Source organism: Canis lupus, chromosome 2 (genome assembly GCF_003254725.2).
Source record: "Canis lupus dingo isolate Sandy chromosome 2, ASM325472v2, whole genome shotgun sequence".
NCBI classification, from domain to species: Eukaryota; Metazoa; Chordata; class Mammalia; order Carnivora; family Canidae; genus Canis; species Canis lupus.
In genome coordinates this window covers 7742773-7766373 of record NC_064244.1, presented here as the reverse complement: position 1 = coordinate 7766373, position 23601 = coordinate 7742773, and the positions used below count along the sequence as shown (strand labels likewise).

Genomic DNA, 23601 nt, shown 5'->3' with positions numbered 1-23601 from the left:
AGCATGGTACAAGGCCTGAAAGCAGGAATGGTAAGAATCAGGACAGAGACTCTAGGCACTACTCTGCTGCTATGCTTTCTGAGTCTTGGTTTCTCCTTCCATCAAATGGGCTCAGGGTGACACTTTACTCACCTATAGTCTGTGATCTAAAACTTTGTCTACCCAAAATTCAGCCAAAACTTAAGAGCAAATAAAAATGGTCCTAAACAATCAATGTAAACACTATTACAAGTTTCATGTTGAAAACATGAGACAGTAAGTACTCCAGTGCAGCTAATTCATCAGGACTATATACTTACATGGACATAATTGCAATACACTTGACATTGTAGTTACTCCTCACAGAGAACTCAAGATGCACATCAAAAAGGGATTAGAGTGTGAGATGTTCACAGAAACAAACGGGTAGAGAGCCCATTATAAGGAGGATATTTCTTTTTTAAAAAAGCAATTGTTATTTTTTTAAAAGATTTTATTTATTTATTCATGAGAGACACAAGGAGAAAGAGGCAGAGACACACAGGCAGAGGGAGAAGCAGGCTCCATGCAGGGAGCCTGACGTGGGACTCGACTCCAGGTCTCCAGGATCAGGTCCTGGGCTGAAGGCGGTACTAAACCACTGAGGCACCCGGGCTGCCCAAGCAATTGTTATTTTTAAAATAGCAATGTGGATCCATTCAGTGTAGGGACAAAGAATGTATACATCCCTCTGTGCTCTGGGGGTACCTGCATTGTGCTATAGTCTCTGAAATCAGAAAACATAATGAGTAATTGATGTTTGCAAAGACAATTCTGAGTCATCAATAACTGCTAAATTATGTTCAGAAGTTTCTATTTATAAAAGAGGCAGGGAGGAGACTGGAGTATATTTTTAAACTTCTTTTTGAAATTATAGAATTTTAAAAATTTGAGTGTTTCAAGAGGCAAGTCTTCATTCTATGAACATTCATTTATCCAATATTTGTTTTTTGTAGGTCACAGTATTCTTACACAAGCCTGCTGTGACTATAAAATATGCAGGCTGCTTTAAAAAAGGAAATAAACAGACCAGAATATAGTCAAATGAATAGTCAGTTGCCTTAGAAGGCTATAAACTTGTATGTACTCTATGATCCTGCTATTGTTGAAAATATTTTTGGAATTTGTATGTATTTTCTATATAGCCTTTTTCATGAGTTTAGGATGATACAAATCCACACCCTCCTTAACTTAGAATCTCAAGTTATTATTTACAAAAACAAACAAACAAACAAACAAAACCAATGACAATGTTATGTTGAGCTTGGTTCTTCCAGAAACATTGGCTAAGCATTTACCTCTATGGCATAAGAAGAAGACACTGGCTGGCTCTTGAAATTAGCCCAGAAGTGAGGCTGAATTATCCATATTATTCACTTTTCAGTGGCTCTCGAACACATTAGACCTGCACTACCAGTCAAATCACTGGCCACCATCGAGAAGACTTTTTTAAATGTGCCATAAACTCTGGTGTTAGGGTCCCAAGTGGACTTTCAGCGGTGGTTTGAGTGATGACAGCACCATTATAAGAAGGTCACTCCTTTGAAGGAAACAACACTAATTTATTATGTAAATGCCACCATATTCATTTTTAAAATGCATGGCATGGAATCACATTTGACAGAGCATTGACATTAATCCCTCTGCAAAAGTAAAAGTATGGCTGCCACCATCATTATATCAGAGGCTACGTTGGAGCCTAAAAATTAGAGATTCAAGTTCACCTTCACTGTCCTTGGCAGGATCATAGTTCTCTGCCTGCCCCAGCAGCCCAGTGGGTGGATGACTGAATCCTGCTGCAACACAATGATGGCAGAAGCCCAGGCTTGCAGCACAGCGTCCCTAGACCCTCAGCAGAGCTCCCTCCCAGCAGTGATTCAGAAGAGAGAATGACACTTTGCAAACAGCATTTATCTTCTGCTCGCCCTGCACCTTTTTTGAAAGCCTATGCATTTGAACAACATGCTCATCTTGAGATGTCGAGCGCCACAAAGGTGGGCCAAGAGCCAAAACTTTTTGCCCAGACTTTGTTTTAAATTGTTATAAGCTGAGTTCATCATTTAAGCATGTGGTTTTAAAACATAGAGGGAGATCATATTATTACAGAAAGTATCATAAGTCATTTATAACTTTACCGGGATGTGCCAAGCCTGAACTTGAAAACGGTAAAGACAGTATGTTGTGTTTGGAAGGTTTCAGCATCAAAAATATCCTATTCATCCTAATAACTATGAAGCATTAAGATTTAATTATGTGTTTATTCCCTTATTAAACTGATGTCATGACATTTTATTAAAAACACTCCTTTTCTACTCATGATCTTAGAACACAAGGGTTTAAGTAGACCTGTCAGGTCATTTTCAGCAGTTCTTTCAAATGAGCAAATGAATTCTGTTCGGATCTTTCAATTGCAAAAGACATTCGTTCTACTTTAAATAATGCAACTTCAAATACAAAAGTAATACAATCTTAATGTACTCTGAAAAATGCAGAAAAATAGAAGCTAAGGAAAAAAATCTAACGACTACTAAAAATTGGACTTTATCAACATTAAGACTTTTGCTTTGTAAAAAGACACTGTTGGGAGAATGAAAAGGTAAACTGTGAGCTGGAGGATAATATTTGCAAATCATGTAATTTACAGAAGACTTGTTTCCAGAATGAATAAAAATCACTTAATGCTCAACAGTAAGAAAGCAAACAACCCAATTAAAAAACAGACAAATGACTTGAACAGACATTGTACCATAAAGCATATGTGGGTGACAAGAGTGTGAAAAGGTGTTTGACATCAGATGTCTTTAAGAAAATGCAAATTAAACCATAAGAAGATATCAGTACCTATTAGAATGGATAAAATTTAAAAGATTGATAATACCAAGTGCTGGTGAGAACATAGAGCCAGTGTGAGTCTTATTTACTGCTGGTGGGAATTTAAAAGAGTATAGCCACTCTGAAAAGCAGCTTGGCAGTTTCTTAGGAGGTTAAAAATACACTTACAATATGACCCAGCAATCCCACTTCAGGGTGTTTATCCTAAAGAAATGAAAACTTGTGTTCACACAAAAACTACTGTACAAATATTTATAGAAGCTTTATTTATAATTTCCAAAACTTGGTACAACACAATGCTTCTTCCAAGGGTAAACAGATAAAAAAGTTGATAAATGCAGATAGGGGGCTAGTCCTCCATAACGATGTGGAATGAAGTTTTGATACATGCCACAACTCTTGTGAATCATAAAATATTTATGCTAATTGAAAGAAGTCAGATGAAAGAGTTCACCTACTATGTGATTCCATTTGGAGGACAGGGCTCCATCTCAGGGTCCTGAGGTCATGATGTGAGCCAAAATCAAGAGCCCAATGCTTAATCAACTGAGCCACCTAGGTGCCCCTGACACCATAAATAACTTTTAAAGTAGTTCTAGAATTTTAGTTGTCTTCATAATATAGGTCACAGCGTACTTGAAAGCAATGTCCACATTTTTGCAGGAAAAAAGATTGTTCGCCCACATCAGGCTTTCCAACTTAGAAATATTTTATTTTATTTTATTTTATTTTATTTTATTTTATAGTATTCAGGAGATAATAGAATTTGTCTAATCATCCATCCTAATCTTTTTCATGTAGTCACTGAAGAGTGCCAGCATGTCAAATTTGGTAACAGAAATAATTATTTGATTAAAAAATTACGTTCTTGCTCATTCCTTCATTAATGGGAGCACAAGTAGGTGGAATGCTTGCCTCCCAGATTGTAAGTGGACGGGGGTCTGTGGACAAGATAAAACAATGGAGCAGGTAAAAGATAGTCCCTTTGGAAACCGGAGGAATAGTTTCTTTGTCAAAGAATATCCCAATTCAAAGTAGAGGTTTCCAGAGTGTTGAAGAATAATCCTGCCTATTTGGTGCCAAATTAGGTAGAGGGGCGATTTTTGGAGATAGAAAGTTGACTTAATGAGGTACAAATTCTCACATTGAAATAAAATGGTTCTCTGTCTTGGCTGTGGACTTGAGCCCCCAGGGATTTAGTGGGATTGTTCCAAATCTCCTCTGGAATATGTTCTAGCTGGAGGACTTGGTTTGGGGACGCATCTGGTCTCGGAGTTCTGGCATGGGCGACTCAGAGCTTGCACCTCTGCGATCTGTTTAGTCTCCAGGGACCTCTGTGACTTCATGACAGCCATTCTGAGAAATGAGAACTGCTTGATTTCTTTGACGGGATGTTAAACCTTTGGGAATGGAATTTTGGCTTACTTTTAAAACTACAAATTTCTCAATGAAAAGTAAGCTTTAGATGTATAGTAGACAAGAATGGAAAGGACTCTTTTTTCCCAGGGCAAAAGGATTAAAAAAAAATAAAAAAAATAAAAAAAAAAAACAGGAAGAGTTAGCATTAATCTTGCTATAGCATTTAAATATCTGTGTTGGTTGGGTAAAGACTTTATTAGCAGTGTTCTTAACCCGCAGATGGTATTAGCATTGTAAATTAGCATCGGTCTTAACCCTCAGATGATTACAGTTGGAGAGGTACAGATCGTGACTGCTGAGTATTTCCACTGAATTGAGTCCAGTCACTGCATGGAACAGCTGTGGTCTAATTATGTTCAGCCATGGTTCTCTAACAAATACATTTCTTGTGCTCATCGAACTTGTAGTGCCAAAGAGACATAGATGATAAAAGCAGATTGAATTGATGTCTACTTTTGATCCTTTGGAAGGAGCCAAGATCAACATCTGCATAGAATACAAGCTTATGTATCTGTTATATTTATTTTTAAAGGTTATTTTATTTGACTTATTAAAACTTAGAACCAAGTATCCCATGACAATGATGTTAACATAAATAATGATTAGATTCTTAGGCTATCCTTAGAGATCCTATTTAATCCATTATATAGCTGAACCATTGAAACTTACCACCACTTACCACCTTATTTCTTTTGGAAAATGAATCCCAGTATAGAAGGCACAAATCTCTCCATCCAGGCAGCTAGAGAAAGGCCCCCTCACACACCAACTAGGTTGCCCAGTGGGCAGACTATGCATTTCCCAAGGGTATAGACAAAGCAGAAACATTAAAGTCTTTGCCAGGGTCTGAATACATTTGTACCCTCTCCTTCAAATTAATATACTGAAATCCTAATTCCCAAACTGATTGTGTTAGGATGTGGGGCCTTTGGGAGGTAATTAGGTAATGAGGGCAGAGCCCTTATGATTGATTAGTGTCCTTATAAAGATACCCCAGAGAGCTAGTTAACCTCTTCCACCACGAGGGATTACAGCAGTAAGTCAGTAGGCTGCAGCCCAGAAGAGGACCCTCACCAGAGCCCAACGATGGCATCCTGGTTTTAGACTTCCAGCTTCCAGAACTGTGAGAAATAAACATCCATTGTTTATAAGTCACATAGTTTCTGGTGGTTTTATTATAGCAGCCTGAACAGACTGAGACAAATTTATTTTAAGATAATTTGATAAAATATATCACATATACATGTGATATAAAGTTTTAAGGCACTCATGAGAAAAATTAGAATTTTGCTTAACTTCCTTAAATTTAGTATTACTTTCATATTGAATCATACACAAAGATCACTAGGGCCTCTGAAGATCTTAATCAGGGCCTGCTCCTTTCATCCTGTCCTCATATTCCTTCCTTTGTCAATTCCCACAGTGTTGGCCCCAAAAACAGAACCCAAACCTGAGGGTAGTTTCTTCAGAGGACTTAGCAAGTAGTGAGGGCTGTGGCAGAGGTGAGTTTCATGACATGGAGTGGCAAGTGGGGCATTAGATTTCTCTCCAGCTCTTCTGTAACCTGGCACTTGTAGGGATTCCAGTAATAGTGGAACCAAAGGGGCATCGGTACCTCTTCATGAGCTTGCATGGTTCAGAAATCGGGTCCTGCCTTCCTGAACATCATATATTTTATGTACTCCAGGGAATTATGGCCATTTTAGAAAGTAAGAGTATAGAACTGTTTTGTTGTTTGTTTGTTTGTTTGTTTGTTTGTTTGTGTTTTGCATTAATGGGGAGGGCCCCATAATGAAAGAGGACAATCCTGTGGGAAGGCCAAATGATAGAGAATGAGATTGGATGCAGGTGATTTTGAAAAATTTCACCAAATGGGAACCTAGCAGAAATTGCATGAGTCTGAGGGAGAAGTAAACTCAAAACAATTGTGAGTTTGCACTAGCAAAAATAAATAAATGAATAAACAAAGCCAATTCTTTAAATGGACAAAGAATTTGAACAGACATGTCTCCATAGAAGCTATGCAAGTGGACAACAGGTCTATTAAAATTGTTCAGTATCACTAATCATAAGGGAAATGTAAATCTAAACTACAATGGGATTACCCTTAGCGCTGTTGGGATGACTATTATCAAAACAAAACAAAACAAAAAAAACAAAGCAAAAACAAAAAATAACAACTGTTGGTGAGGATGTGGAGAAGGGAACCCTGATACGGTGTTAGTGACAATGTAAAGTGGTACAGCCATTGTGGAAAATAGTATGGAGTTTCTTCAAATTTTTAAAAATAGAATTACCATGTGATCCAGGAATCCTACTTTTGGGTATTTATCTGAAGGAAATGCACTCAGGAACTTGAGGAGTTATCTGCACTGCCATGCCCATTGAAGCATTATCCACAATAGCTAAGGTATGGAAACAATCTAAATGCCCGTCTACTGGTGGACGAATAAAGAAAATGTGGCCTATCTATTTATCTATCTATCCTGCTATTTTTGAGCATATGGATGGACTTGAAGAACATTATGATAAGTGAAATAAGTCAGATACACAATGATAAATACTGTTTGATCTCACTTCTATGTAGAATCTAAAACAGTCACACTCATAGAAGCAAAGAGTAATGGTGGTTGCTAGAGGCTGAGGGGAGGAGGAACAGAGGAGGTGATGGTCAAAGGGCATGTTAGTCAGGGTTCTCCAGAGAAACAGAAGCAATAGGATATATACAGATATATACAAGGGGAGTTTTAGTATAGGAATTGTGCATGTGATTATGGAGGCCAAGAAATAAATGCCATCATCTGCCATCTGCAAGGTGGAGAACCAGGAAAGCCAGTGGTATAATTCAGTCTGAGTCTGAAGGCTTTAGAACCAGGAATGCTGATGTGCAAGAGCAGGAGAGGATGGATGTCCCCACTCAAGCAAAGAGAAGAAATTTGCCCTTTCTTCACCTTTTGTTCTATTCAGGCCCTCAATAGATTGAATGATACCCACTTGCATTGGTGAGGGCAATCTTCTTTACTTAGTCTACCAATTCACATGCTAATTTCTTCTGGAAACACCCTCACAGGCATACCCAGAAATAATGTTTAATAGCTTATCTGGGAAGTCCTAGCCTCAGCAATCAGACAACAAAAAGACATTAAAGGCATTCAAATTGGCAAAGAAGAAGTCAAACTCTCCCTCTTCACCGATGACATGATACTCTACATAGAAAACCCAAAAGTCTCCACCCCAAGATTGCTAGAACTCATACAGCAATTTGGTAGCGTGGCAGGATACAAAATCAATGCCCAGAAGTCAGTGGCATTTCTATATACTAACAATGAGACTGAAGAAAGAGAAATTAAGGAGTCAATCCCATTTACAACTGCACCCAAAAGCATAAGATACCTAGGAATAAACCTAACCAAAGAGGTAAAGGATCTATACCCTCAAAACTATAGAACACTTCTGAAAGAAGTTGAGGAAGACACAAAGAGATGGAAAAATATTCCATGCTCATGGATTGGCAGAATTAATATTGTGAAAATGTCAATGTTACCCAGGGCAATTTACACGTTTAATGCAATCCCTATCAAAATACCATGGACTTTCTTCAGAGAGTTAGAACAAATTATTTTAAGATTTGTGTGGAATCAGAAAAGACCCCGAATAGCCAGGGGAATTTTAAAAAAGAAAACCATCACAATGCCAGATTTCAGGTTGTACTACAAAGCTGTGGGCATCAAGACAGTGTGGTACTGGCACAAAAACAGACACATAGATCAATGGAACAGAATAGAGAACCCAGAAGTGGACCCTCAACTTTATGGTCAACTAATATTCGATAAAGGAGGAAAGACTATCCATTGGAAGAAAGACAGTCTCTTCAATAAATGGTGCTGGGAAAATTGGACATCCACATGCAGAAGAATGAAACTAGACCACTCTCTTTCACCATACACAAAGATAAACTCAAAATGGATGAAAGATCTAAATGTGAGACAAGATTCCATCAAAATCCTAGAGAAGAATACAGGCAACACCCTTTTTGAACTCGGCCACAGTAACTTCTTGCAAGATGCATCCACGAAGGCAAAAGAAACAAAAGCAAAAATGAACTATTGGGACTTCATCAAGATAAGAAGCTTTTGCACAGCAAAGGATACAGTCAACAAAACTAAAAGACAACCTACAGAATGGGAGAAGATATTTGCAAATGACGTATCAGATAAAGGGCTAGTTTCCAAGATCTATAAAGAACTTATTAAACTCAACAGCAAAGAAACAAACAATCCAATCATGAAATGGGCAAAAGACATGAAGAGAAATCTCACAGAGGAAGACATAGACATGGCCAACATGCACATGAGAAAATGCTCTGCATCACTTGCCATCAGGGAAATACAAATCAAAACCACAATGAGATACCACCTCACACCAGTGAGAATGGGGAAAATTAACAAGGCAGGAAACCACAAATGTTGGAGAGGATGCAGAGAAAAGGGAACCCTCTTACACTGTTGGTGGGAATGTGAACTGGTGCAGCCACTCTGGAAAACTGTGTGGAGGTTCCTCAAAGAGTTAAAAATAGACCTGCCCTATGACCCAGCAATTGCACTGTTGGGGATTTACCCCAAAGATACAGATGCAATGAAACGCAGGGACACCTGCACCCCGATGTTTATAGCAGCAATGGCCACGATAGCCCAACTGTGGAAGGAGCCTCGGTGTCCATCGAAAGATGAATGGAAAAAAAAAAAAAAAAAAAAAAAGAAAGATGAATGGATAAAGAAGATGTGGTCTATGTATACAATGGAATATTACTCAGCCATTAGAAACGACAAATACCCACCATTTGCTTCAACGTGGATGGAACTGGAGGGTATTATGCGGAGTGAAGTAAGTCAATCAGAGAAGGACAAACATTATACGTTCTCATTCATTTGGGGAATATAAATAATAGTGAAAGGGAATATAAGGGAAGGGAGAAAAAATGTGTGGGAAATATCAGAAAGGGAGACAGAACGTAAAGACTGCTAACTCTGGGAAACAAACTAGAGGTGGTAGAAGGGGAGGAGGGTGGGGGGTGGGAGTGAATGGGTGACGGGCACTAGGGGTTATTCTGTATGTTGGTAAATTGAACACCAATTAAAAATAAATTTAAAAAAAATTCAAAAAAAAATAGCTTATCTGGGCACCCCTTAGCCCAGTCAAGTTGACCCATAAAGTAACCATCCCAGGGTACAAATTTCCAGTTATGCAAGACAAATAAGTTCTGGAAATCTATACAGGCATACCTCAGAGAGATTGTGAGTTTGGTTCCAGGCCACTGTAATAAAGTAAATGTTGAAATAAAGCAAATCAAATGAATGTTTTGGTTTCTACTGCATATAAAAGCTATGTTTACACTATATTATAGTCTCTTAAGTGTGTAATAGCATTATGTTTAAAAAAGCAATGTACACACCTTAAATAAAATATACTTTATTGCTAAAAAATGCTAATCACCATCTGATCTTTCAGTGAGTTGTAATCACTGATCATAGATCCCCATAACAAATATAATGAAAGAGTTTGACACATTGAAGAATTACCAAAATATGGCACAGAATCACAAAGTGAGCAAATGTTGAGAAAAGGGTACCTGTAGATTTGCTCTGGGCAGGGTTGCAACAAACCTTCCGTTTATAAAAAAAAAAAAAAAAAAATCACAGTACCTGCGAAGCACAATAAAATGAGGTATGCCTGTACAGCATGGTACCTGTAGCTAACAACACTGTATTGGGCCAGTTCTCCTTCCCGACATGGTGTAGTCGGTTAACATCACAGAGCTGAACCTGCCGCAGCTAGAAATGCTCAAGAACCAGCTGGACCAGGAAGTGGGGTTCCTGTCCACGTCCATCGCGCAGCTCAAAGTGGTGCAGACCAAGTAGGTGGAAGCCAAGGACTGTCTGCACGTGCTCAACAAGAACAACTAGGGGAAAGATCTATTCGTCCCACTGACGAGTTCTATGTATGTCCCTGGGAAGCTACATGATGTGGAACATGTACTCATCGATGTGGGAACAGGCTACTATGTAGAAAAGACAGCTGAGGATGCCAAGGACTTTTTCAAGAGGAAGATAGACTTTCTTATGAAGCAAATGGAGAAAATCCAACCAGCTCTGCAGGAGAAGCATGCCATGAAACAGGGTAAGATTGGCCTGAGGCACCCCTTCACCCTTTCTACCTCCATGATAAAGAGCATGGATTCCAGTGTGAACTGGGGGTGTCCCCTTTGCTAGATTAAAACCATGTCTTTCTCAAAAAAAAAAAAAATAAACACTGTATTTATACCTAAAATATGCTAAGAGGGAAAATCTATTAAGTGTTCTTATCATTCATGCAAAAATAATACTTATAATAAAAGGGGGAGGAAAATTTGGGAGGTGATGGATATGTCTATGGCTTTAATGGTGATGATGGCTTTATGCTATATACTTTTACTCCAATTCATTGAGTTGTATGTATTAAATATATGGCTTTTTATATATAAATAACTGCTCAATAAAGTGGTTTATTGGGTTTGAACTGAAAATTGAGCAGAAGTGGAAGTATGATCCAGATATTAAGAACTAAGATTGAGTTTATCTTTGTGTATGGTGTAAGAGAATAATCTAGTTTCATTCTTCTGCAAGTGGCTGTCCAATTTTCCCAGCACAATTTATTAAAAAGACTGTTCTTTTTCCAGTGGATAGTCTTTGCTGCTTTGTCGAATATTAGTTGATCATAGAGTTGAGGGCCCATTTCTGAGTTCTCTATTCTGTTCCATTGATCTATGTGTCTGTTTTTGTGCTAGTACCACACTGTCTTGATAATCACAGCTTTATAGTATAACTTGAAATCCGACATTGTGATGCCCCCAGCTCTGGTTTTCTTTTTCAATATTCCCCTGGCTATTCAAGGTCTTTTCTGATTTCACACAAATCTTAAGATTATTTGTTCCAACTCTCTGAAGAAAGTCCATGGTATTTTAATAGGGATTGCATTGAACGTGTAAATAGCCCTGGGTAACATTGACATTTTCACAATATTAATTCTGCCAATCCATGAGCATGGAATATTTTTCCATCTCTTTGTGTCTTCCTCAATTTCTTTCAAAAGTGTTCTGTAGTTTTTAGACAAACTCAAAATGGATGAAAGACCTAAATGTGAGACAAGAATCCATCAGAATCCTAGAGGAGAACACAGGCAACACCCTTTTTGAACTCGGCAGCAGCAACCTTTTGCAAGATACATCTATGAAGGCAAGGAAAACAAAAGCAAAAATGAACTTTTTTTGCTTCATAGTCCATAGGCATGGACTTCATCAAGATAAGAAGCTTTTGCACAGCAAAGGATACAGTCAACAAAACTAAAAGACAACTTACAGAATGGGAGAAGATATTTGCAAATGACCTATCAGATAAAGGGCTAGTTTCCAAGATCTATAAAGAACTTATTAAACTCAACAGCAAAGAAACAAACAATCCAATCATGAAATGGGCAAAAGACATGAACAGAAATTTCACCAAAGAAGACATAGACATGGCCAACAGGCACATGAGAATATGCTCCACATCACTTGCCATCAGGGAAATACAAATCAGAACCACAATGAGATACCACCTCACACCAGTGAGAATGGGGAAAATTAACAGGACAGGAAACTACAAATGTTGGAAAAGATGCAGAGAAAGAGGAACCCTCTTACACTATTGGTGGGAATGTGAACTGGTGCAGCCACTCTGGAAAACTGTGTGGAGGTTCCTCAAAGAGTTAAAAATAGATCTGCCCTACGATCCAGCATTTGCACTGCTAGGGATTTACCCCAAAGATACAGATGCAGTGAAACGCCGGGACACCTGCATCCCAATGATTATAGCAGCAATGTCCACAATAGCCAAACTGTGGAAGGAGCCTTGGTGTCCATCAAAAGATGAATGGATAGAGATGTGGTTTATGTATACAATGGAATATTACTCAGGCATTAGAAATGACAAATACCCACCATTTGCTTCAACGTGGATGGAACTGGAGGGTATTATGCTGAATGAAGTAAGTCAATTGGAGAAGGACAAACATTATATGATCTCATTCATTTGGGGAATATAAAAAATAGTGAAAGGGAATAAAGGTGAAAGGAGAGAAAATGAGTGGGAAATATCAGTGAGGGTGACAGTACATGAGAGACACCTAACTCTGGGAAAAGAACAAGAGGTAGTGGAAGGGGAGGTTGGCGGGGGGTTGGGGGGACTGGGTGACGGGCACTGAGGGGAGTACTTGACGGGATGGGCACTGGGTGTTATGCTATATGTTGGCAAATCGAATTCCAATAAAAAATATACAAAAAAAAAAAGAACTAAGGTTTGATTTGGGAGTGTTCAGAAACTAGCCTGTTGGGGCACCTGGGTGGCTCAGTCAGTTAAGTGTCTGCCTTCAGCTCGAGTCATGATCCCAGAGTCCTAGGATCCAGCCCTGCATCAGGCTCCCTGCTCAGTGGAGAGCCTACTTCTCCCTCTTCCTCTACTGTTCTCTCTACTTGTGCTCTCTTTCTCTGCTATTTTAAATAAATAAAATCTTGAAAGAAAGAAAGAAAGAAAGAAAGAAAGAAAGAAAGAAAGAAAGAAAGAAAGAAAGAAAGAAAAGAAACTAGCCTACTGGAGAAGGCAGTGATTTGATTAGGGAAAAAAAAGTGAGAGACACACACTACTATATATTGAAGTTAAAATTGGTTATAATGAATATTCATCCATTTCTCAAGACTGGGAGAGTTTACCTGTCAAAGAAGGGAAATTTCCATTCAGGATCCTGTGGATCCTGTGCAGGTACAGTGGCTCTCCTATCTACAGTGTCAATAGTACTGTAACATGAGCCATGTGTATAATTTAAAAATTTCTAGTAGCCACATTCAGACAATAAAAAGAAACTGGTGAAATTAAGCTTCATAATATATTATGTTTAACCCAATATGTCCAAACTATTAGTTCAGCATGCAATCGATGTTAAAAAGTGTTAGTGAAAAAATGTTATTAAAAATATTAATGAGAAATATAGTGTGTATTTCACATTCCAGCACAGCTCAATTGAGACATTAAGTTTTCATCAGAAATACATGATCTGTAATACAAATCTGTAGATTTCATAAAATTTGCGATTGAAAACACAGATTCGCAGACACAAGTTGTTCCAAACAAAGCTCAAAGTTTTCCAATAAGTGAATCAAGTATCAGTTTTCAGATAGAAGTTTATAAATTGAGGAGCCTTGCCTGGGTGATCTTTTCCTGGGCTAATAGTCTGTGGCTCTATTTCTTGCTCAACTGTATGATTCAACATTCATAGGCATGGCCTTCATACGGGTGAGAGGATGTCAAAGGCATTGTTGTGATATAGATAGAAAGGTTACCCAGTGTCTGGAAAGGTGAGAAAAGAAATGAGTGGGTCACACACAGAAGAGCCAGAGAAGTACAGAGACTTTGCAAACAAGGTGCTGAGGGCTACCATTAGAAGAAAAAGAAAAATACTACTGATGGCAGGAGACAGAGTGGCTGTCAACCTTGAACACCACTGGGAGTTTGTAAAGGATAAACCAGGGGCGCCTGGGCGGCTCAGTGGGTAAAGCATCTGCCTGCAGCTCAGGTCATGATCCCGAAGTCCTGGGAACAAGCCCATGGTGGGCTCTGTACTCAGCAGGGAGTCTGCTTCTCCCTCTGCCTCTGCCCTCCACTGCCCCCCATGCTCATTCTCTCTCAAATGAATAAATAGAATACCCTCCCCCCAAAAAAGAAGAAGAAAGAATGAAAGTAAAAGATAAACCAGTCTGGCCTCCCACAGTGTCATGTAACCAATAACAGTTACCAAGAGACATTACAGTTGTCCCTATATATTTAATACCCCAAAAAATGACTGGGAAAAAAATCTGAGCACTATTTTTGATACTAAAAAATGGGTATATGTACAGGAAGAAAAAAAGAATTCATTACTTATGTCAAAGACCAAAACCACAATAATTTCACACCAGGGAAAAGATGTGCGTCTATGCCATGCTAAAACTGTTTTCTTATACCATTAAAAAGTAGGACAGAGAGGAGACATAGCAAGGAGCCCTGACTGTAGAGTCTTTAGGGTTACAAATTACAGAGAGAGGTTCCGTTTACCTTAGGTGAATAAAGTTTAAAGCTAAACAGAGAAATAAGGAGGGAAGTGTCTCTGTAGCTGCATAGAAACCTGATGGAGCAGGAAAGCCATGCAGGATGCAGCTGGCCTGCGGCAGCCCTCCAAACACCCCAGCTGTAGTGACCAGGGTGACCTTGTCATCCCCTCAGCAGTAGGCGTCCGTTTCTCCTAAACCTGTGCCCTACCATTTCAGGAACTTTCTGCTTCTTACTTTGCTGCCAGAGTTTATTAACTAGCCCTCCCTTTGTGCCCATATTCAATCTCATTAAGAGCCAGGGTGTGATTGGTCCCGCCAATCACCAATGAGCTAGGTGGCCTTGGTGATGTATCTCGCGTCCTGTGCAGGGAGCAAGATTCCTGCTGAAAACAGCTCTGGTCTCCACCTCAGGGCTGTGTGGTGCAAAGCATCTGCCCTGCACAAAGAACTATCCGTGTCATCAGAAGGGCGTCCTGGGCATTGCAGACATTCAACAGATCATGGACATCTCAACTTAGAGTCAAGTCAGCTGATTCAACTCTGAAAGAAGTAACGTTGGCTATCTGCATTATTAGGCTCGATGGAAATCTACATAATCTGGATAGAAAAGTGAGAAAACAAAGGGACCAGCAATAAATAAGACAAGAACTAAATTGATCAAGGGCACCTGGGTGGCTCAGTGGTTGAGCATCTTCCTTTGGCTCAGGGTGTGATCCTGGGGTCCTGGGATCAAGTCCCACATCAGGCTCCCCAGAGGGAGCCTGCTTCTCCCTCTATGTCTCTGCCTCTCTTTCTGTGTCTCTCATGAATAAATACATAAAATCTTAAAAAAAAAAAAAAAGAAAGAAATTGATCAGAAGGATTTCTGATCATAAAGGATTTCATTGTTATTCATACATCTCTTCAAATCTTAAAGCACTTTTTAATACTTAATGAGGGACTGTACTTGCAAAGTCTGTGTCTCATTTTATCAATCCTCTAGGACGCATCGGTAGTTCAGAAACCTTTAATCAGTTAACAGTAAGAAAGCAGACCGGAAGAACAATTGTATAGCAGGAAAGCAAAAGGGCAGTGGGAATCAAAGGAAAGACACTAAAGCACAAAGTGATGTAGAGTGAGCTCTGCTGAGAGAAGGGGTGCATGATTTAAAACGTGTTCCCAAGTTTTGCATCTTCTGTACCCTCACACGTCCATGGTTGGTGACAAAGCTGAGAGGAACAACTGCTAATGACTCGATCTTGTGATTCATGTAAATTCACAGAGAGGAGGCAAGGTAACATGTCACTGACCTTTTTAAGTAAGACATCAAGGCGTAAGGACCAAGCAGCGTAAAGCAGGATGTGTAATCAGTATCTTTACTGAATAGCGAGGAAGGAGATGATGCATTTTTAAAAGATGCCTTTTATAGATCTGAACTTGAAATAGCAGGATTTGGAATACAATGGCAGACAATATCTTTAGGACCATTTCCTACAATCCTGCTATTTTTAGATGTTTTGTGCTTATTTCTTCCTTGGGTCCCATAGCCTGCATTTTAGTGCTTTCCAAGTTACTCGGCGTACTGTACCTGCTTTTCTCTCTTTAATCGCCTCTCCTTCCCCACTCACATTCTTTATAATTTATATATCCTGCTTTTCCGTGTGGTTTTCAAATCTACACAAAGGGTTATTTACAGCTGCCAAATGGTCACCATGGCTTTGTAAACAGGGAACTTATTCCAGTTAATGATTATCATCTTATTTGGGTTTTCACTACAGATCAAAGAACACTTTGGAACACTTTGATTTGGTATGAGATTGAACATTTTAGAGGCTGTATTTTGGAGTTGCATAGAGAGAAGAGTGCAAGTAAAGTCTCCCCACATGAACTGGCTCGTGTTCTAAGAGCCTACCTCTGTGGTTCACATTTATTTTATCTTTGACCCATCTCCAGCAGTTATCCAAACAGGTCTAAAATCGCTAGAAAATTGGGATAACAGTTTTAAACAATTTGGTCAAGAATAACTTGTTATACTCTTCTTTGTTTCACCATGACTTTGAGTCCTTGCTTATAAACATATGTAGGTGCTTAAATTTTAATTAAGTATTGTATACACTTATGTATGTAAATCTCCTACGAGAGAGCTATTCTGGCAATTAATTGTTTTGCTTTGTTTTTTGGGTTTTTTTTAAAGATTTATTTATTCAATAGAGACACAGAGAGAGAGAGAGGCAGAGACATAGGCAGAGGGAGACACAGGCTCCTCTCAGGAGCCCGATGTGGGACTGGATCCAGGATCCCAAGATCATGACCTGAGCCGAAGGCAGGACCAACCACTGAGCCACCCAGGCATCCCTGGTAATTAACTGTTATAAAAGAATTGTACATACAAGACCTCAAGAAAGGCAAAGTCAGAAAATAAGTATTCATCGAGTAACCAGCATATGAAATTTTTTTACACCTTTGTGAGAAATTTAGCATTTACCTGATGAGAGGAGACAAGCCTCTGCTTGTAATAGGAATCAACCATTATATATTGCATATGTGACATCTAGCCAGAAAGATACAATGACTGGATCATATAAATGCTCCTCTGAACATACATTTTTAAAAAATTAGCACTTCTCAAGGTATTTGGTATGAATATACCAAATTCGGTATATTCATACCAAATACCTAAGTTTGAAGAAAATTCAAGTGTTGTCCATTCTCATTTATGGGCTAAGTTTCTAAGTTCTATGAGGTATTTAGAGAAATACTGTCTTTTTAGAATTTGGTATCTCAAAGAGAATCCAACACACGACTGCAGGGACTGTCAATTTGATCTGTAGAGAGACTGAGTCCTTAGCTGGAAATGATCTCGTCATTACCAAGCATTTATTAATTCCCTGATGGAAATATCAAACAAGAAGGATACAGTGGTCCCAAGCTTTTGTCTGCTAACCCTCCTCAGAGGAAATAAGCCAGGATGACCCACCTCCCTATCTCCCAAACATCTCCCTACCCCATCTCCCAAACATGGAGGGAAAAAGAAGGATCTAGGGAAGTTACTTGGAAAATACTTGGTGTTTCTATAGGATTTGAGGGCTATTCGTCTCTTCAACATCATAAGCTGTGGCTTGCAAATTTCAGTGTATCTAAGAATCACTTAGTGAGCTTGTTTTTAAAAAAGAAATCCCCCCAGAGATTTCTGATTTCAGTTCAAAAGCTTTGGTGAGGGCCCAGGATTCACATTTTTAATTACCTTTTCTCTGTAGTTCTGGAATGGTCTGAATAACAGCTTCTGCTGGTGGAAAAATGTGGAGCATCTTGTTTTTTCTGCCAGTGATTTCATTGCAGAGATCAGATGCACCCTTATTTCCTTTTGACAGTTTGCAAAGTTAGTATTTTTATTTTTGTGGAACACCTCGATGACTCAGTCAGTTTAGCATCTGCCTTCGGTTCAGGTCATGGTCCCAGGGTCCTGGGATCAAGCCCTGCATCAGGCTTCCTGCTCAACAGGGAGTCTGTTTCTCCCTCTCCTTCTGTTGTTCTCCCTGCTTGTACTCTCTCACTCTCTCTGTCAAATAAATAAATAAAATCTTTAATATATATATTTTTTTATTTTTGTAATTCAGTGAGGAATGTCTAAACACATTTTGTTTTGCAGGAAAAGAAAACCCCTTAAAGTTATCTATTGTAAATTCTTAGAGAGCCTTTCCCAACCTTGAAAGCACTACTTTGGGAATTCTTGGAAGGGTCCAGTTAATGTATCTGAATTTTAAAGAGTAGGTTGTCCAACAGATGTGCCATGTCTAAACAGTGGTAAAATACTCATAATGTCAGAAATGCATGTTCAACGAAATCATTTAGTTCTTTGAAAAATGAACTTTCTACTTGGCCTGGATTCATTTTTCAGTGATGTATTTTCGGAAATGTAAAATAAAAGCTATTAAACTTAGTATATATATTATCCAAACACTAGTTTTTAAAAATATAAAGTTAAAATATTGTTTTAAATATAGTCACTTCTGAACATATAAGTCCAAAAGAGCTAGAAGGGGTTTTTTTCAACTTCCTAAAAATAAACTGCCTTTGACTTAAAACCATATATGGAATATTTATCCCTAAAGGAGACTTTTTTCTCTCTTGATTTTAAATTACTAAGACTATTTTGCATTCTTAACTACAGTATTCATTACTACGAATAGATTTTAATTTTTTCTTGTGCATATTTGAACTGAGTTTTACAGAATACTTATGTAGTATTATGTAGAAGAATTGCTACTTCTGATGCTAATCTTTTACATGTAAATATAAAGACAGTTTCCTAAAGCTAAAAAGAAAAAAAAAAAGCTGAAGTTAAACTTAGTATTTTTCCCACTTACTTATATTTAATTGTACTGGGAAAAGATGTTTTCTATCTGCTTCTCTGAATATATGTTTTCATTTCTATAAAATGTTCATTCTTGACCCTCAGAACTTAATCTGTTTTATGTGTCTTAAAATACTGTGGAAACTGCAGTGAGTTTTTATTTTTTTGATAACAGATAACCTAATTCTGTGGTAAAGTGAGAAATCTTTGGGTTTTGTATACACCCCGCTTACTGCCTGGCATTGTGTTTCCCCATGGAATCATAGTCAAAGCATTCTAGATTTGATCGATGCATGGTGTGAGTGGTTTGATGGAACTGACAGTTTACAAAAGGGTATAGGATCAACAACTAAATGTTTCTCCTCAAGAACAGTTTGGTTTTTTTTCATGTAAGAAACTAGAGGCAGTTTGTTTATAAACAGATATTGGATTTTATGTGAATTTGAAGTGTCTTGAAGTAAGAAAAAATATATTAGGAACAGATTTTCTCTTTAAATAGACTTTCAAGATAATCTGTGTTTTTCTAAAACATTCCTAAGCATTTTGAGAAAGCAGTAGGGTCTTGTTCACCAGTGTGTCCCTATTTAAGAAAAGAGCCAACATTGAGAATTTATTTAAAAGAATGGTCAAGTCTCGCCCTTGGATCCCCAGGTACTGCTGTGATACGAATTTTGCTGGGGAGTGAGGGCCAGCCCAGGGAAGATCTATGGGCTTGGAAAGACTAGAAGCAATCCTGAAGGTTCCACGAATTTCCAGGTCTATCTTTTCCTCCTTCCCTCCCTTCCTTTACTCTTTTATGCAATCTTTCAATTGTCTGGGTGGAAGTTAAGCTATCAGGGCTCTCTCACTTGCCAGGAGCAGAAATCAGCACAAATTGGCCTGATGGTAAGGTGGGATAAATTTAATAAATTGGTTATCCAATGAAATGAAGAGAATACATCAGTTTCAGGCCTGGCTGTATTCAAGGTAGCTGTCATCGGGAATCTCTTCTCCTGACTCCATCTGTAGGCTCTTCCTTTCCTGTGGCTTCATTCTCAACAACTAAATGATCCGATAGAGCAGTTTAAAAAAAGGGGGGGGGGGGGGAATGACGTTTTTAGTACTTAGAATTGAAGAGTATCATTCCTCCCAGAAAACAGAGAGGCACACTGGCCTGGTTGGAAACCTTGCCAATTCTGGGTTCCAGAGCACACCTGAAATGGAAGTACATGTTGTCCAAAACAGCTAGGAGTAAGATGAACTGGGGAGTAAAGCTTGGAAGGCTGGAGAAGCTGAGACCAGATCTCTAGTTCTAGAAGACAAAGACAAAGTGTCAGAAGCCAGGGGTGTCTGGAGCAGGCCAGGGAGAGATAATACAGAAGGAGGGAGGCTTATTTGAGGGGATTACTGGAGCCTCGTATAGAAATGTCCCCATTCTTATATCTGGTGTTTGTTGACTTTTTGGTTGTAGAGGGTGGGGGGAAGTGCTTACTTAGAGACAGTCATCACATACTTTACAATTTCATGGTAGTCTAGAGCTATGCAGACTAAACTTTAGATTTTTATCTCATTGACTAAAAACCTTAGAATTATCCACTGTTATCATTATCCCCATGTTAAGGGTAAGGATGGATGGATACTGACACTTTAAGGAACTAAGAAATTTGCCCACAGTCACTGGCCCCAGACAGGGCTAGAGCCTTGGCCAAAGGAAGGATTTTCCTGGAGTTGATTCAGAGTACCTTGCGCATGCCAGTCATGCTTTGAGGCTCTGCTGCGTGCCAGGAGAAGGATGCCCTGACAATATAATGCCGTGATATGTCCCTAGAGGCACAACCCACACTATAGGAAGTGATGTCATTTGGGTCTGAGTGCTTCATGAGGACTTAAAGTCTCCCTGGAGGGAGAATGCTGTCTCATCTCAGGAAAGAGTATGTCTGCCTTCCTCCCTGCTTAAATTCCTCCCTAAATTTTGCTGAGTTCTATGTAACTCACTGAGGGGCCCCTTGCTACATGCATAACTAGCTTTTTGTGTTGCTTTACCAGAGAATCACAACCTGTTGAAGATGTACAAATCCAAAGAAAGGCTAGAGGGCGTGACCAAGTCCCCTAGTTTTATAGGTTAGGAAACAGAGGGCCAGAGGGGATGCGTGGATGACTCAAGGTCACATGGTGGATTCTTGGCATTGCTAAAACTTGAACCTCATTGAATTCCAAATCCTGTATTCTTTCCACACCCCAACTTTTCTGTTCCACGTTTAAATATCCAAATAGATTAGCAGCACCATGCTATTGACCAACGTAGTTATATTTTAGAACCACAGGTCAGACCAAACATTGGAGTTGAGAATAATTTTCAAATTCCCTTTCTTCCTTCTCTCTCCTGCTTTCTTTTTAGTCTATATTGTCTCAATCAAGAAAGCTTTGGTTCTTGGAATGGACAATAAACTCTCACTCTCTGGGTCTCTCACTCCTTCAGCATTTTGTGTATCATGCAATGAGTATATGATTTTCTTCTGATGTGGTTTTACGTATTTTAAACTCCGGTTTGACGAGTAGACATTTGCTATTACTGCCCAGATTGCAAATGGTAGGAAGGTGCTATAAAAATAAAATGTGGTTATTGTAGCAAATATCCACAGATAGAGAATGAATGCTGATTCCCATCTCCATTTCCTTTCCTTCTCATTTACCGGCTACGTACTTCGCCTTTTAAAAACCTTTCTGTGCCAGTCAGTATGTAAAATATTTGCTGCATGTGTCCAAACTGAAAGTTAATGAATTACAAAACATTCTTATTTTGTGAAATAGCATTTTCAATCCCTTTCTGTATGAAAGACACAGCAATACACGGTGGCTGTAAGTGTGGTGATGGTCTTTACAAAGCAGAGATTATGTTACTTCTGTGAAACTTCCAAATCCTGCTCTACCTCCAGTAAATCTCCCTTTGGACTAAATAAACAGAACCTATTACTCTTTCTTCATCCATTGTCTAACACGGAAATAAACTTCACTATCTCGTACTTTCTGTTCTCTTAAAAAAGGTAAGAGTTCTCTTTGTAAAGAAAGATCATATTGATTTATTTTAGACACAATGCCAAATCTTTTAGCAAGAAGAGACGGCTCTAAAGCTGGAATTTTTTTTTCTCCTCATTTAAAACAATCTGTTCCTAGAAATTGTGGAGTGCTTGCGAGATTCTTTAATAATGAAGGTGTAAGTCTCAAATGACCAACATAGAAAAGGGAAGGCATTCACTCATTTTCAAGTTAAGAATAAACCTAAGAATAGTTTTGTTTGGGGAAAATAAAAAATCCTTGAACGTCCAAAGGGCTGACTTAACTCAGAACTTGCCTGCTGGATGCAAATGCACTGTGGTTGGGCTGCAGACCCCATTGTCAAATCATCAACTGTTAGCCTCAAGATTGGCCCATCATAAGCCTTTTATCCTTTCCACCGTGAAGTCTGGCTGTGGGGCTGTCTGGTTCACTCTGGGGTTGATTGACTACAGCTGGTCTTGGGAGCAAATGTCCCTTCATATAACATTAAGGATTGCAAATTCCTACACCCTAGGATTCACCACCAGCTGAAACAGCAGCCGGGAAGGGGTTAGTTTATGCTTTTGAGGGTAAGAACGCAACTTGTGGTAATGTCCGTCTGCAATCTCATTCTGTGTTTTCTAGAGACTTTTAACTCTAAACACTGGAAGTAATAAAAGCATATACTGTGGTTGTGTGGAACTGTACTTCTTTTGGAAGGAGCTTGGAACTTTGCACATTGCAGATGAGCTAGATACTCATTTTATTTCACCTTGGTTTTCAGAATGAAGTGATATAAATAAACACACACATGATTTATAGAGATGGGGATACTAAGCCACTACAGTTTTAAGCAGCAGATTATAGCCAGATGAATCAGGACTGGGTATTGAATGAATTCCACTGACCTGTATATTGTTCTTGGAGTTCTGTTCTCTCTTTGCTAGGTCACTGGCTTTTCATTGAATGCATTGTTATCCGGCTATAGTAATGGAAAGATCAAGGCTTTGGAACTAGCTGATCGATGTTTCGATCCTGGCCCAGCGATTTCTTAGCTGTGTATATAGAGCTCCCCATCAAAGCCTTAGTTTGTATATCATTTGGGGGGGGGAGGGAAGAATAATCCTTCCCCTCTGGTTTATTGACAGAATTAAATGGAATAACAGAAAAACACTTAGTGCTGCATGATGTCCTTATGTGACGCACCTAGAGTGGTCAAATTCTGAGAGACGAGAAGGACGATGGTGGTTGCCAGGGCTGGGGGCAGGGAGAGTGCGGAGTTATTGTCTGTCTAATGGGTACAGAGTTCCAATTTTACAAGATGAAGAGTTCTGGAGATGGATGGTGGTGGGTGCACAACCATGTGAATATACTTAATGCCACTAAACTGTGCACTTAGAAATGGTTTAGTTAGGATACTCTGGGTATTGTATTCTTCCGCAATAAGAATCGTAATAAAAAGCACTAGTGCTTTGCCAGGCAATTTTGGTTAACCTGCCATTTCTGCCTCCTTTTCTAGTCTTCCTTGTTGGTGTTGATGAAGGGCTGACAGCCCCTGGAGATCTGACTGGGTTATCTGGAGCTCTTGGAGCTGGGCAGGTCCACAAACCCTAAGGAGTGAAGCTGCGTCCACTGGGTAGAAGCACAGAATCACACATTATCAGAGATATGAACTCAGAGAACATCGAAAGCCCATACTTTCCTATGATATACAGGAAAACTAAGGCCTAGAAAAATTGAGGGTTTTTTTGCCTAAAATGACAACAAATCAGTGACAGAGCTGGAACCAAGATCACTAACTCCTAGTCCAGTTTGCTTTCCAGGAAAT

At 39.0% G+C, this 23601-nt stretch overlaps 1 protein-coding gene and 1 pseudogene across 6 annotated transcripts in view; both read left to right on the top strand.

Moving 5' to 3' along the window:
* KIAA1217 (KIAA1217 ortholog) overlaps nt 1-23601 on the top strand; it is a 432659-nt gene that overhangs the window by 66958 nt on the left and 342100 nt on the right. The gene's annotated exons all lie outside the window — the stretch shown is intronic.
* On the top strand, nt 10059-23387 carry LOC112670312 (prefoldin subunit 5-like; annotated as a pseudogene).